At 41.2% G+C, this 12,286-nt stretch overlaps 3 non-coding genes across 3 annotated transcripts; all 3 read right to left on the reverse strand.

Annotated features, from left to right (window-relative positions):
- Nucleotides 1-1,833: 1,833 nt before the first annotated feature.
- On the reverse strand, nucleotides 1,834-1,907 carry trnan-guu (transfer RNA asparagine (anticodon GUU)). The gene has a single exon. It is a non-coding gene; the product is annotated as a tRNA-Asn (tRNA).
- A 4,626-nt stretch (nucleotides 1,908-6,533) lies between these two features.
- Nucleotides 6,534-6,607, reverse strand: trnan-guu (transfer RNA asparagine (anticodon GUU)). Its single transcript has one exon. It is a non-coding gene; the product is annotated as a tRNA-Asn (tRNA).
- A 1,113-nt stretch (nucleotides 6,608-7,720) lies between these two features.
- trnan-guu (transfer RNA asparagine (anticodon GUU)) lies at nucleotides 7,721-7,794 on the reverse strand. The gene has a single exon. It is a non-coding gene; the product is annotated as a tRNA-Asn (tRNA).
- Nucleotides 7,795-12,286: the final 4,492 nt, after the last annotated feature.

The raw sequence follows: 12,286 nt of genomic DNA on the forward strand, positions 1-12,286 counted from the left end.
GTCCTTCAAGCGAAATACATTTAAATGCTAAGGGTTTTCATGCCAGATTGACATCATTTACATTGTCATACTTGCCGGATTAATATGAATAAATGATATGTTCCATGGAGACCACAGAATGATCAAGCTATTGAGTAACATAATATCAGAGACCATTGAAAGCCATTTAGGTATAGTATAGCAGCAGGTATAGGAACTTGTCATCTTTCATGTTCAACAACACACCAATCACATGTGACAATAGGAAACAAAGCAGGTCAAAAGCGAGTTTACGGTAAATCCAGGAAGGTCTTTCCACATCACTATAAATGGAAAGATAGCATCTCTGGGTGGGCTGAAATCACCAACCTTTAAACTAACAGCCTAAGGCGCTAACCAATTGCGCCACAGAGACTTTTGATTATATTCACCCTCAGCAGGCCAAAGTCTCATGGAAGCTCACTACAAGTCAGGAAGTTTCACATCGCTACAATCTGAAAAATGTCATCCATGGGTGGTGTCGAAGCACCAATCTTTAGATAGATTGTCAAACACACTAACTGATTGCACTAGAGAGGGTTGTGTTGGCATTGACCCTCAGCAGGACAAAGTAACAGGGTCCAGGATGTCACATCCGCATCATGGAGCTCAACAAACTGAATACTCTCGTCCCTGGGTGGGCTCGAACCACCAACCTTTAGATTAACAGTCTAACGCGCCAACCAATTGAGCCACAGAGACTTGTTGTGTGTCTGACCCTGACACTTGATCGCTGGCCATCCGTGATCTCATCCAACTGTACATGGAGTTTACGAGACAACAACACTTTGTTCCAATGGTTGTGTCAACATGCATCGAAAGTGCCGCAACATTTTCAAGGAAGTAGCCCTGTAGTTTTCTAACGTTTGTTAGCTTTTTGAATGGCCTTAAAAGGGCAAAAATGTAGCACAATGTTCGTCAGCACAACATTATATAAAAAGGCATCTGGCAGGAGTAAATTCAGCCACAATCACGAATATAATTTGATAAATATATATCTTAAACAACTGCGTTTTCACGAATGTAATATATGATCGCCAAGCCCATTCAAAATAATTAGGGGACTGACCCTGGAAGAATGATGTAATGGCGAGTCACTTTCATGGCGTATAGGCACACATATTCACACAAACACACACATACTGGACCAACATTGTCCTTCAAGCGAAATACATTTAAATGCTAAGGGTTTTCATGCCAGATTGACATCATTTACATTGTCATACTTGCCGGATTAATATGAATAAATGATATGTTCCATGGAGACCACAGAATGATCAAGCTATTGAGTAACATAATATCAGAGACCATTGAAAGCCATTTAGGTATAGTATAGCAGCAGGTATAGGAACTTGTCATCTTTCATGTTCAACAACACACCAATCACATGTGACAATAGGAAACAAAGCAGGTCAAAAGCGAGTTTACGGTAAATCCAGGAAGGTCTTTCCACATCACTATAAATGGAAAGATAGCATCTCTGGGTGGGCTGAAATCACCAACCTTTAAACTAACAGCCTAAGGCGCTAACCAATTGCGCCACAGAGACTTGTGATTATATTGACCCTCAGCAGGACAAAGTCTCATGGAAGCTCACTACAAGTCAGGAAGTTTCACATTGCTACAATCTGAAGAATGTCATCCATGGGTGGTGTCGAAGCACCAATCTTTAGATAGATTGTCAAACACACTAACTGACTGCACTAGAGAGGCTTGTGTTGGCATTGACCCTCAGCAGGACAAAGTAACAGGTAATCTCATTACAGGTCCAGGATGTCACATCCGCATCATGGAGCACAACAAACTGAAAACTCTCGTCCCTGGGTGGGCTCGAACCACCAACCTTTAGATTAACAGTCTAACGCGCTAACCAACTGCGCCACAGAGACTTGTTGTGCTTCTGACCCTGACACTTGATCGCTGGCCATCCGTGATCTCATCCAACTGTACATGGAGTTTACGAAACAACAACACTTTGTTCCAATGGTTGTGTCAACGTGCATCGAAAGTGCCGCAACATTTTCAAGGAAGTAGCCATGTAGTTTTCTAACGTTTGTTAGCTTTTTGAATGGCCTTAAAAGGGCAAAAATGTAGCACAATGATCGTCAGCGCAACATTATATAAAAAGGCATCTGGCAGGAGTAAATTCAGCCACAATCACGAATATAATTTGATAAATATATATCTTAAACAACTGCGTTTTCACGAATGTAATATATGATCGCCAAGCCCATTCAAAATAATTAGGGGACTGACCCTGGAAGAATGATGTAATGGCGAGTCACTTTCATGGCGTATAGGCACACATATTCACACAAACACACACATACTGGACCAACATTGTCCTTCAAGCGAAATACATTTAAATGCTAAGGGTTTTCATGCCAGATTGACATCATTTACATTGTCATACTTGCCGGATTAATATGAATAAATGATATGTTCCATGGAGACCACAGAATGATCAAGCTATTGAGTAACATAATATCAGAGACCATTGAAAGCCATTTAGGTATAGTACAGCAGCAGGTATAGGAACTTGTCATCTTTCATGTTCAACAACACACCAATCACATGTGACAATAGGAAACAAAGCAGGTCAAAAGCGAGTTTACGGTAAATCCAGGAAGGTCTTTCCACATCACTATAAATGGAAAGATAGCATCTCTGGGTGGGCTGAAATCACCAACCTTTAAACTAACAGCCTAAGGCGCTAACCAATTGCGCCACAGAGACTTTTGATTATATTCACCCTCAGCAGGCCAAAGTCTCATGGAAGCTCACTACAAGTCAGGAAGTTTCACATCGCTACAATCTGAAAAATGTCATCCATGGGTGGTGTCGAAGCACCAATCTTTAGATAGATTGTCAAACACACTAACTGATTGCACTAGAGAGGGTTGTGTTGGCATTGACCCTCAGCAGGACAAAGTAAAAGGGTCCAGGATGTCACATCCGCATCATGGAGCTCAACAAACTGAATACTCTCGTCCCTGGGTGGGCTCGAACCACCAACCTTTAGATTAACAGTCTAACGCGCCAACCAATTGAGCCACAGAGACTTGTTGTGTGTCTGACCCTGACACTTGATCGCTGGCCATCCGTGATCTCATCCAACTGTACATGGAGTTTACGAGACAACAACACTTTGTTCCAATGGTTGTGTCAACATGCATCGAAAGTGCCGCAACATTTTCAAGGAAGTAGCCCTGTAGTTTTCTAACGTTTGTTAGCTTTTTGAATGGCCTTAAAAGGGCAAAAATGTAGCACAATGTTCGTCAGCACAACATTATATAAAAAGGCATCTGGCAGGAGTAAATTTGGCCATAATCACAAATATAATTTGATAAATATATATCTTAAACAACTGCGTTTTCACGAATGTAATATATGATCGCCAAGCCCATTCAAAATAATTAGGGGACTGACCCTGGAAGAATGATGTAATGGCGAGTCACTTTCATGGCGTATAGGCACACATATTCACACAAACACACACATACTGGACCAACATTGTCCTTCAAGCGAAATACATTTAAATGCTAAGGGTTTTCATGCCAGATTGACATCATTTACATTGTCATACTTGCCGGATTAATATGAATAAATGATATGTTCCATGGAGACCACAGAATGATCAAGCTATTGAGTAACATAATATCAGAGACCATTGAAAGCCATTTAGGTATAGTATAGCAGCAGGTAAAGGAACTTGTCATCTTTCATGTTCAACAACACACCAATCACATGTGACAATAGGAAACAAAGCAGGTCAAAAGCGAGTTTACGGTAAATCCAGGAAGGTCTTTCCACATCACTATAAATGGAAAGATAGCATCTCTGGGTGGGCTGAAATCACCAACCTTTAAACTAACAGCCTAAGGCGCTAACCAATTGCGCCACAGAGACTTTTGATTATATTCACCCTCAGCAGGCCAAAGTCTCATGGAAGCTCACTACAAGTCAGGAAGTTTCACATCGCTACAATCTGAAAAATGTCATCCATGGGTGGTGTCGAAGCACCAATCTTTAGATAGATTGTCAAACACACTAACTGTTGGCATTGACCCTCAGCAGGACAAAGTAACAGGGTCCAGGATGTCACATCTGCATCATGGAGCACAACAAACTGAAAAATCTCGTCCCTGGGTGGGCTCGAAACAACCAACCTTTAGATTAACAGTCTAACACGACAACCAATTGAGCCACAGAGACTTGTTGTGTGTCTGACCCTGACACTTGATCGCTGGCCATCCGTGATCTCATCCAACTGTACATGGAGTTTACGAAACAACAACACTTTGTTCCAATGGTTGTGTCAACGTGCATCGAAAGTGCCGCAACATTTTCAAGGAAGTAGCCCTGTAGTTTTCTAACGTTTGTTAGCTTTTTGAATAGCCTTAAAAGGGCAAAAATGTAGCACAATGATCGTCAGCGCAACATTATATAAAAAGGCATCTGGCAGGAGTAAATTCAGCCACAATCACGAATATAATTTGATAAATATATATCTTAAACAACTGCGTTTTCACGAATGTAATATATGATCGCCAAGCCCATTCAAAATAATTAGGGGACTGACCCTGGAAGAATGATGTAATGGCGAGTCACTTTCATGGCGTATAGGCACACATATTCACACAAACACACACATACTGGACCAACATTGTCCTTCAAGCGAAATACATTTAAATGCTAAGGGTTTTCATGCCAGATTGACATCATTTACATTGTCATACTTGCCGGATTAATATGAATAAATGATATGTTCCATGGAGACCACAGAATGATCAAGCTATTGAGTAACATAATATCAGAGACCATTGAAAGCCATTTAGGTATAGTATAGCAGCAGGTATAGGAACTTGTCATGTTTCATGTTCAACAACACACCAATCACATGTGACAATAGGAAACAAAGCAGGTCAAAAGCCAGTTTACTGTAAATCCAGGAAGGTCTTTCCACATCACTATAAATGGAAAGATAGCATCTCTGGGTGGGCTCAAATCACCAACCTTTAAACTAACAGCCTAAGGTGCTAACCAATTGCGCCAAAGAGACTTGTGATTATATTAACCCTCAGCAGGACAAAGTCTCATGGAAGCTCACTACAAGTCAGGAAGTTTCACATTGCTACAATCTGAAGAATGTCATCCATGGGTGGTGTCGAAGCACTAATCTTTAGATAGATTGTCAAACACACTAACTGACTGCACTAGAGAGGCTTGTGTTGGCATTGACCCTCAGCAGGACAAAGTAACAGGGAATCTCATTACAGGTCCAGGATGTCACATCCGCATCATGGAGCACAACAAAGTGAAAAGTCTCGTCCCTGGGTGGGCTCAAACCACCAACCTTTAGATTAACAGTCTAACTCTCTAACCAAGTGCGCCACAGAGACTTGATGTGTGACTGACCCTGACACTTGATCGCTGGCCATCCGTGATCTCATCCAACTGTACATGGAGTTTACGAAACAACAACACTTTGTTCCAATGGTTGTGTCAACGTGCATCGAAAGTGCCGCAACATTTTCAAGGAAGTAGCCCTGTAGTTTTCTAACGTTTGTTAGCTTTTTGAATGGCCTTAAAAGGGCAAAAATGTAGCACAATGTTCGTCAGCACAACATTATATAAAAAGGCATCTGGCAGGAGTAAATTCAGCCACAATAACAAACATAATTTAAAAAACATATATCTTAAACAACTGCGTTTTCACAAATGTAATATATGATCGCCAAGCCCATTCAAAATAATTAGTGGACTGACCCCGGAAGAATGATGTAATGGCGAGTCACTTTCATGGCGTATAGGCACACATATTCACACAAACACAGACATACTGGACCAACATTGTCCTTCAAGCGAGATACATTTAAATGCTATGGGTTTTCATGCCAGTTTGACATCATTTACATTGTCATACTAGCCAGATTAATATGAATAAATGATATGTTCCATGGAGACCACAGAATGATCAAGCTATTGAGTAACAGAAGATCAGAGACCATTGACAGCCATTTAGGTATAGTATAGCAGCAGGTATAGGAACTTGTCATCTTTCATGTTCAACAACACACCAATCACATGTGACAATAGGAAACAAAGCAGGTCAAAAGCGAGCTTACTGTAAATCCAGGAAGGTCTTTCCACATCACTATAAATGGAAAGATAGCATCTCTGGGTGGGCTCAAATCACCAACCTTTAAACTAACAGCCTAAGGCGCTAACCAATTGCGCCACAGAGACTTGTGATTATATTGACCCTCAGCAGGACAAAGTCTCATGGAAGCTCACTACAAGTCAGGAAGTTTCACATTGCTACAATCTGAAGAATGTCATCCATGGGTGGTGTCGAAGCACCAATCTTTAGATAGATTGTCAAACACACTAACTGACTGCACTAGAGAGGCTTGTGTTGGCATTGACCCTCAGCAGGACAAAGTAACAGGTAATCTCATTACAGGTCCAGGATGTCACATCCGCATCATGGAGCACAACAAACTGAAAACTCTCATCCCTGGGTGGGCTCGAACCACCAACCTTTAGATTAACAGTCTAACGCGCTAACCAACTGCGCCACAGAGACTTGTTGTGCTTCTGACCCTGACACTTGATCGCTGGCCATCCGTGATCTCATCCAACTGTACATGGAGTTTACGAAACAACAACACTTTGTTCCAATGGTTGTGTCAACGTGCATCGAAAGTGCCGCAACATTTTCAAGGAAGTAGCCCTGTAGTTTTCTAACGTTTGTTAGCTTTTTGAATGGCCTTAAAAGGGCAAAAATGTAGCACAATGTTCGTCAGCGCAACATTATATAAAAAGGCATCTGGCAGGAGTAAATTCAGCCACAATCACGAATATAATTTGATAAATATATATCTTAAACAACTGCGTTTTCACGAATGTAATATATGATCGCCAAGCCCATTCAAAATAATTAGGGGACTGACCCTGGAAGAATGATGTAATGGCGAGTCACTTTCATGGCGTATAGGCACACATATTCACACAAACACACACATACTGGATCAACATTGTCCTTCAAGCGAAATACATTTAAATGCTAAGGGTTTTCATGCCAGATTGACATCATTTACATTGTCATACTTGCCGGATTAATATGAATAAATGATATGTTCCATGGAGACCACAGAATGATCAAGCTATTGAGTAACAGAAGATCAAAGACCAGTGACAGCCATTTAGGTATAGTATAGCAGCAGGTATAGGAACTTGTCATCTTTCATGTTCAACAACACACCAATCACATGTGACAATAGGAAACAAAGCAGGTCAAAAGCGAGCTTACTGTAAATCCAGGAAGGTCTTTCCACATCACTATAAATGGAAAGATAGCATCTCTGGGTGGGCTGAAATCACCAACCTTTAAAATAACGGCCTAAGGCGCTAACCAATTGCGCCACAGAGACTTGTGATTATATTGACCCTGAGCAGGACAAAGTCTCATGGAAGCTCACTACAAGTCAGGAAGTTTCACATTGCTACAATCTGAAGAATGTCATCCATGGGTGGTGTCGAAGCACCAATCTTTAGATAGATTGTCAAACACAATAACTGACTGCACTAGAGAGGCTTGTGTTGGCATTGACCCTCAGCAGGACAAAGTAACAGGGAATCTCATTACAGGTCCAGGATGTCACATCCGCATCATGGAGCACAACAAACTGAAAACTCTCGTCCCTGGGTGGGCTCGAACCACCAACCTTTAGATTAACAGTCTAACGCGCTAACCAATTGCGCCACAGAGACTTGTTGTGTGTCTGACCCTGACACTTGATCGCTGGCCATCCGTGATCTCATCCAACTGTACATGGAGTTTACGAAACAACAACACTTTGTTCCAATGGTTGTGTCAACGTGCATCGAAAGTGCCGCAACATTTTCAAGGAAGAAGCCATGTAGTTTTCTAACGTTTGTTAGCTTTTTGAATAGCCTTAAAAGGGCAAAAATGTAGCACAATGTTCGTCAGCGCAACATTATATAAAAAGGCATCTGGCAGGAGTAAATTCAGCCACAATCACGAATATAATTTGATAAATATATATCTTAAACAACTGCGTTTTCACAAATGTAATATATGATCGCCAAGCCCATTCAAAATAATTAGTGGACTGACCCCGGAAGAATGATGTAATGGCGAGTCACTTTCATGGCGTATAGGCACACATATTCACACAAACACAGACATACTGGACCAACATTGTCCTTCAAGCGAGATACATTTAAATGCTATGGGTTTTCATGCCAGTTTGACATCATTTACATTGTCATACTAGCCAGATTAATATGAATAAATGATATGTTCCATGGAGACCACAGAATGATCAAGCTATTGAGTAACAGAAGATCAGAGACCATTGACAGCCATTTAGGTATAGTATAGCAGCAGGTATAGGAACTTGTCATCTTTCATGTTCAACAACACACCAATCACATGTGACAATAGGAAACAAAGCAGGTCAAAAGCGAGCTTACTGTAAATCCAGGAAGGTCTTTCCACATCACTATAAATGGAAAGATAGCAACTCTGGGTGGGCTGAAATCACCAACTTTTAAACTAACGGCCTAAGGCGCTAACCAATTGCGCCACAGAGACTTGTGATTATATTCACCCTCAGCAGGCCAAAGTCTCATGGAAGCTCACTACAAGTCAGGAAGTTTCACATCGCTACAATCTGAAAAATGTCATCCATGGGTGGTGTCGAAGCACCAATCTTTAGATAGATTGTCAAACACACTAACTGATTGCACTAGAGAGGCTTGTGTTGGCATTGACCCTGAGCAGGACAAAGTAACAGGGAATCTCATTACAGGTCCAGGATGTCACATCCGCATCATGGAGCACAACAAAGTGAAAAGTCTCGTCCCTGGGTGGGCTCAAACCACCAACCTTTAGATTAACAGTCTAACTCTCTAACCAAGTGCGCCACAGAGACTTGATGTGTGACTGACCCTGACACTTGATCGCTGGCCATCCGTGATCTCATCCAACTGTACATGGAGTTTACGAAACAACAACACTTTGTTCCAATGGTTGTGTCAACGTGCATCGAAAGTGCCGCAACATTTTCAAGGAAGTAGCCCTGTAGTTTTCTAACGTTTGTTAGCTTTTTGAATGGCCTTAAAAGGGCAAAAATGTAGCACAATGTTCGTCAGCACAACATTATATAAAAAGGCATCTGGCAGGAGTAAATTCAGCCACAATAACAAACATAATTTAAAAAACATATATCTTAAACAACTGCGTTTTCACAAATGTAATATATGATCGCCAAGCCCATTCAAAATAATTAGTGGACTGACCCCGGAAGAATGATGTAATGGCGAGTCACTTTCATGGCGTATAGGCACACATATTCACACAAACACAGACATACTGGACCAACATTGTCCTTCAAGCGAGATACATTTAAATGCTATGGGTTTTCATGCCAGTTTGACATCATTTACATTGTCATACTAGCCAGATTAATATGAATAAATGATATGTTCCATGGAGACCACAGAATGATCAAGCTATTGAGTAACAGAAGATCAGAGACCATTGACAGCCATTTAGGTATAGTATAGCAGCAGGTATAGGAACTTGTCATCTTTCATGTTCAACAACACACCAATCACATGTGACAATAGGAAACAAAGCAGGTCAAAAGCGAGCTTACTGTAAATCCAGGAAGGTCTTTCCACATCACTATAAATGGAAAGATAGCATCTCTGGGTGGGCTCAAATCACCAACCTTTAAACTAACAGCCTAAGGCGCTAACCAATTGCGCCACAGAGACTTGTGATTATATTGACCCTCAGCAGGACAAAGTCTCATGGAAGCTCACTACAAGTCAGGAAGTTTCACATTGCTACAATCTGAAGAATGTCATCCATGGGTGGTGTCGAAGCACCAATCTTTAGATAGATTGTCAAACACACTAACTGACTGCACTAGAGAGGCTTGTGTTGGCATTGACCCTCAGCAGGACAAAGTAACAGGGTCCAGGATGTCACATCCGCATCATGGAGCTCAACAAACTGAATACTCTCGTCCCTGGGTGGGCTCGAACCACCAACCTTTAGATTAACAGTCTAACGCGCCAACCAATTGAGCCACAGAGACTTGTTGTGTGTCTGACCCTGACACTTGATCGCTGGCCATCCGTGATCTCATCCAACTGTACATGGAGTTTACGAGACAACAACACTTTGTTCCAATGGTTGTGTCAACATGCATCGAAAGTGCCGCAACATTTTCAAGGAAGTAGCCCTGTAGTTTTCTAACGTTTGTTAGCTTTTTGAATGGCCTTAAAAGGGCAAAAATGTAGCACAATGTTCGTCAGCACAACATTATATAAAAAGGCATCTGGCAGGAGTAAATTTGGCCATAATCACAAATATAATTTGATAAATATATATCTTAAACAACTGCGTTTTCACGAATGTAATATATGATCGCCAAGCCCATTCAAAATAATTAGGGGACTGACCCTGGAAGAATGATGTAATGGCGAGTCACTTTCATGGCGTATAGGCACACATATTCACACAAACACACACATACTGGACCAACATTGTCCTTCAAGCGAAATACATTTAAATGCTAAGGGTTTTCATGCCAGATTGACATCATTTACATTGTCATACTTGCCGGATTAATATGAATAAATGATATGTTCCATGGAGACCACAGAATGATCAAGCTATTGAGTAACATAATATCAGAGACCATTGAAAGCCATTTAGGTATAGTATAGCAGCAGGTATAGGAACTTGTCATCTTTCATGTTCAACAACACACCAATCACATGTGACAATAGGAAACAAAGCAGGTCAAAAGCGAGTTTACGGTAAATCCAGGAAGGTCTTTCCACATCACTATAAATGGAAAGATAGCATCTCTGGGTGGGCTGAAATCACCAACCTTTAAACTAACAGCCTAAGGCGCTAACCAATTGCGCCACAGAGACTTTTGATTATATTCACCCTCAGCAGGCCAAAGTCTCATGGAAGCTCACTACAAGTCAGGAAGTTTCACATCGCTACAATCTGAAAAATGTCATCCATGGGTGGTGTCGAAGCACCAATCTTTAGATAGATTGTCAAACACACTAACTGTTGGCATTGACCCTCAGCAGGACAAAGTAACAGGGTCCAGGATGTCACATCTGCATCATGGAGCACAACAAACTGAAAAATCTCGTCCCTGGGTGGGCTCGAAACAACCAACCTTTAGATTAACAGTCTAACACGACAACCAATTGAGCCACAGAGACTTGTTGTGTGTCTGACCCTGACACTTGATCGCTGGCCATCCGTGATCTCATCCAACTGTACATGGAGTTTACGAAACAACAACACTTTGTTCCAATGGTTGTGTCAACGTGCATCGAAAGTGCCGCAACATTTTCAAGGAAGTAGCCCTGTAGTTTTCTAACGTTTGTTAGCTTTTTGAATAGCCTTAAAAGGGCAAAAATGTAGCACAATGATCGTCAGCGCAACATTATATAAAAAGGCATCTGGCAGGAGTAAATTCAGCCACAATCACGAATATAATTTGATAAATATATATCTTAAACAACTGCGTTTTCACGAATGTAATATATGATCGCCAAGCCCATTCAAAATAATTAGGGGACTGACCCTGGAAGAATGATGTAATGGCGAGTCACTTTCATGGCGTATAGGCACACATATTCACACAAACACACACATACTGGACCAACATTGTCCTTCAAGCGAAATACATTTAAATGCTAAGGGTTTTCATGCCAGATTGACATCATTTACATTGTCATACTTGCCGGATTAATATGAATAAATGATATGTTCCATGGAGACCACAGAATGATCAAGCTATTGAGTAACATAATATCAGAGACCATTGAAAGCCATTTAGGTATAGTATAGCAGCAGGTATAGGAACTTGTCATGTTTCATGTTCAACAACACACCAATCACATGTGACAATAGGAAACAAAGCAGGTCAAAAGCCAGTTTACTGTAAATCCAGGAAGGTCTTTCCACATCACTATAAATGGAAAGATAGCATCTCTGGGTGGGCTCAAATCACCAACCTTTAAACTAACAGCCTAAGGTGCTAACCAATTGCGCCAAAGAGACTTGTGATTATATTAACCCTCAGCAGGACAAAGTCTCATGGAAGCTCACTACAAGTCAGGAAGTTTCACATTGCTACAATCTGAAGAATGTCATCCATGGGTGGTGTCGAAGCACTAATCTTTAGATAGATTG

This window comes from Salmo salar, chromosome 07, assembly GCF_965601325.2.
Source record: "Salmo salar chromosome 07, fSalSal1, whole genome shotgun sequence".
In the NCBI taxonomy this organism is placed as follows: domain Eukaryota; kingdom Metazoa; phylum Chordata; class Actinopteri; order Salmoniformes; family Salmonidae; genus Salmo; species Salmo salar.